This window comes from Crotalus tigris, unplaced genomic scaffold (assembly GCF_016545835.1).
Source record: "Crotalus tigris isolate CLP2741 ecotype Arizona unplaced genomic scaffold, ASM1654583v1 scf7180000019971.1508617, whole genome shotgun sequence".
Taxonomy (NCBI): domain Eukaryota; kingdom Metazoa; phylum Chordata; class Lepidosauria; order Squamata; family Viperidae; genus Crotalus; species Crotalus tigris.
Window position 1 is genome coordinate 1,412,768 of NW_024097800.1, and position 5,049 is coordinate 1,417,816.

Genomic DNA, 5,049 nt, shown 5'->3' on the forward strand with positions numbered 1-5,049 from the left:
GCTTCCTGAAGCAGAAAGAAGGGACAAGGGTGTGTGAGACAGACGGCGCCAAAGGAAAGGTCTTATTAGTTGCGTCCGATTTTAAAGCCTTTCCCTCCAAATGGGAATATAGGATTTCTGACCCTTCCCTCCCCCCGCCTTGACTGCGGCCACACAACGCCATATAGCGGGCAGTATAGCTTGGTAATGGAAGTTGAAGTCCAGCACAATTGATGGATGTGTGGCTGGAAAAGGCTAGTGTAAAGAATCTAATGAGAGTAAGTTAAATGTCACCTGTGTATTTGTGTGCCCATCACAGGTCACCTGTATAAGTCATCTCGCTATTTCTATGATTCATGTAAATCAGGAAAAGAATTTAACAAAAACTTGAGAAATATGGTGTTTGTTTAACTAAAAGAAATATTTTGCAAGGTCATTCTTTTTTTTTTTTACTTATTTCAACTTATGCAAGAGACCAAACCAAAATGGCATTCAGAAGAAATGTTGGGACTGCAACTCTTAGAATTCACAGTCAGAGACCCTGAGGAAACATCTGGAAACCATCAGATTGGGGAAGAGGAACTTGAGACAAGGAAAAGAGATTCCTCCTCCTCCTCCTCCTCTTCCTTTTTCTTTTTGACCCTTGATACCCAACAATATTTTGCTGATTGCTACTTATAGATATAACTTATTTCGATTTTCCAAGACTAAATTCCAATAAGCATGGACTAAAGTCATCCTAAACACACTGTACAAAACAGAGAATTTAATAAGGAATTCAATTCAGATTATTGGTGGAAAGGCAGCTAAAACTCAAGTGTGCATCTTTGAAGATGCAACTCCAGGTCCTGGATGTGTCACATAGATGGTCTAATGCTGGATCAGTTCAGCTCCCATTCTTTCTGCTTTCTGAACAAAAATTGATCTTCCTTTTCATCCAGGGTGTTTAGATTATCCACTAATACTTTAATTATTTTAAATCAGCTTTTAACTTTTTATACTTGATTTTAGATTGGAAGTGCCTTTGAATATTGAATGAGTTAAAAAGCTGGATATAGACTAATTGATTAATGAATGAATACATATATTATCTAATTAGCTGAAGAGAGAAGCTTATAAGGGTATATGAATATACATTTATATACATTAATTATTTAAAACACTTAAAGGTCTTCCTTTGGATATAAATTTGTCATACATGGCAATGCTGAGCAATCATGCTTAAAATAGAATCAGTAGTTTTGGAATAAATGGAATAACCATTGAAAGTTGATGTTTTTGATGTCCCAAAATGCAGGACCATATAGATTGGTTTAAGAACTATGCTGTTTAAATTATTTGATGGTGAGATAATGTATGCTGCCCCACTTTAAATATAAACCCTATACATGTCCTTGTACAGCATTTAATGGGATAGTCTCTCAGGCAAGGACAGAAATTTAATAAGATTTAAAATTTATTCTGTAAAACAGACAATAAAGAACTTTATATGTGAAGTAAGTAGAAATTACATAAAATCCAAACAGCTTCATTAAAACAGAATTTAATGAATAGTTTAATTGTTTATTAATATTTGATAGCCTTCAATGGTAAATAAACATATCCCTGGTAGACAGATATTTGTAATAAAGAAGCATTTCCTTACTTCATAAATAAAGTTTATTTTCTATTTTTCTTCCATTAGGGGGCAGAATGGCAGTATGAGAACTGTGTCAGCTTTTCCCCTAGAAATAGTTTGCTGTCGAACCTACATGGGAAACAAGAAACAATGACTGATGGATCATTTATTCTGTAACATATGCTGATGAAATGTTTTTCATATCTATTTCTATATTTCTGGTAGCCTACATGTTTTTAAATTCCATGTAGCATTCAAATATAAATGATAGATGAGAAACATTCATGAGTTAAATTTCAGGAAAAAGATGACCAGAAAATACAATTTATTAAGATTAAACAGAATAATGTTTTGTAGTAGAATTTCCCTACTTCCCCACCCCAAAGAATCTGGAGATAGAACAATGATTAAAGGTTCTTGAATTCAGTGGATTTTATCTCTGAATAGATTCATAAGGATGGATTGTGTTGTAAAGGTATCATAGAGAATCACATTATGTTAGAGATTATCTTCAAGAAGATCCGGCTAATCTTAAAGCAGGAAAAGAATCTGATTATCCTTTGAAGATAATATTATTTCTACAAAAGGCATAAAGAAAAGGGAGGGAGGGATACAGGATATCAAAACCAGGCCATAATCTGTTGGATTATGGCCTGCAATTTATCTTCTGTGAGCTGCAAAAAGCTTTCAGTGATACTATATTGCCAAAAGGGATGGGGCCAAACTTGGCAAATGTTCCTTTGATTTTGAGTCTGGGGTTAAAGGTCGGAATGGAAGCCTTGTGTTCCCATTACCATTCTTAAAACAGCTCTGAACACAATGCTCTGTGCAAAATATGGCATTTTGTCATGAATGAAAACAAATATACTTGTCCCAGGATAATGTTGCAGGATCAACATTTTTAGTCAGTCACTCAGACCAGAGGTTTAGTCTTCTGACTCTTGGACTCCTGGTGGAGTCCATCCTCAGGGAACTTCTCTCTACCAGAATGGTATTTTGTCACCACATTTTGTTGGCATACTCTAGGGAATGTTTCAGAGGTGCAGATGTGGTGCTGGGAGAAGGCATCTCTTGAGCCACAGGTTGCCATTCTGTGGTCTGTTTAGTTTTTCCTCTAAAGGGGTGGGATGGTATCTGCACATTCACATGAAAAAGATCACATGCTTAGAAAGCTGCATGCATGCGAGAGGCCAATGAGAAGAAAAAAGATGAGATTGCATCCATGGTGTCACCCATCAATGGTTTAGATACTTCCCATTCTTGTTCTTGTCAAATAAAAAAGATAAGGGGAATGCTGCATAAAAGCCTCATCAAGAAATTCTACTACTCTGATGACACATTAAAGAGATAATAAGGGCTGAAAGTGCCCTTATTTGGGAGAAGAATAGCTAACAGTCAAATGTAATTACAAGAAATGGTGTCACACCACCTTAGCAAATCTGTAACTATTTATTGCTATAACTTTCATGAGATTTTCACGAACAGCTCCAAGAAAAAGGCATTGAAACAGTCCTGAACGGTGGCCAAGAACTAAGTGACTGTAAGAAGGGCCTCCTGACTCAGAAAAAGGTTAAAAAAAAGAAAGTCACCCAAGAAGGAGCTATATATGTCTCTAACTACAGCTGCCTGAGATTATGCAATGGTTCAGCATGATGGTTATTCATGATTTATCCAGAACAAAAAATGGAGAACACCTATTTCACTTGGTTTCTGAATCCACAATCACTCAGTCTAGTTGGAATTGATCCTAGGTCCATTGCTTCCCATCTGAAATATAACATTCTCCATGCATCAACACAGAGGCTCAACTGGTCCAGAGTCAAATGCAAAACTGAGTATTATTCATATATAGATGATATCTGACTCCGTACCAAGAGACAACCTCCTCCAGAGGCTTCATGTAGATATTATGAAGGATGAGGGATTTGAGTCCTGTGCTTCTTTGCAATGGAATCTCTCTGCTGCCAGCTGGAGGTAAACTACAATGGTCCTATATTTCCAAAGATGTTCTAAAAGGTAGTTGTTGAATGTAGTTGAAATGTTGAAGGTAGTTGAAATATCAAGCAAGAAGGTCACACCAGTCCTATCCCAGGTCTACCACAGCTCACCTGTAAGAACAATACTACTTCAGATTCATAGCTAGATCTGAAACAAGATTGAAAATGGTCTAAATCCATTCATCTCTAGTATGTTCTACAGCTACAGGGTCACTACCTTCTCCACAATCTCATGGGTCTATAACAGGTGATTCAAGTAATGGTACTTTATGGAAGGCATGTACCACTGCCTGTTTTAAGGCTGGAGACACCATCCCCTATCCCAATAATGTATTCACTACCACTCTGATCCATCCTCCTATTATATTTCCACCAGATGATAAGAACTAGAATCCAATTCACAGTTGGTAAGGCTAATGTCACCAAGGAAGTTGCTGTAATACTATACAAGAATGACCTTGGGAGACAGGGTGAAAAGCTACAGAGAGTCAAAGGGACAGTCAGACCTAAGACAGCTTAACTTGCAAAGGGAATGTGGTCATGGTAAACACATTAGAAGGAACCCTCCCTAAGTTTCTTGGACTGTAAAGGTGACAGGGGAGAAGACTTTCAAGTTAATGTAGCCTTACAATAAGGTATAATAAAGTAGCTCATCAGTCATGCTTCCTGTCTGGACTACCTCATAAGGCTGACAGCAGTGTAGTTCCTCAGGATCAACAAGCTGAAAGTCATCCCATATAATCTCAAAATGTGTAGTCTCTCATACTTCTATCAAACTTGTACAGCTGGCCTCCAATTCTGAGTAAATGAATGATTTGATCCTCAAAATGACAAACAAACGTCTTACAGAACAAATTCTCTTCTGGCCCATCAAAGAGTACTTTGAAAAGATACACCAAGCAGCAATTCGCAAATGTAATAAAAACAGAAAAATGCTGCTGTTTTGGTGCTCTTACTGCCACTGAGTTCCTACTTGAGATAGATTGGGTTTACTTATTATTTTTTACCAGGATTGCTTTTTTTTTCCAGCGTCCATAGCTCTTCAGTAAACTAAGGATCTTCCCTGAATCAGTGTTATTTTAGTGAGAGATTGCATTCCAGTGACAGACCAAAGCCTTGGTTGAAGTACCCATCAGGACCCTGGATATCAAATGGAGCCATTAGATTTCTTTGGCATATTAACTAAATAGGTCTTCTTCCCAGAGGCTGCTGTGACTGCAAAGATCCATAGCAACCAGAGAGCAATCTGAACTTTAGAAGGATAGACATTAATTTCCACCACACTGAGATAATATCTCATTTGTTCTGAGACAAAATCCAGATTCTATAATTCTAAGTAAAACTTTTGTTTGTTTGTTTGTTTGTGCTTGCTGTAATGTCATGTGGCATTTCCAGAACTAACAGAATGAATCCTTTACTTTTCAAAGAATCAGGTGCCACAATAAGCATGTTAGA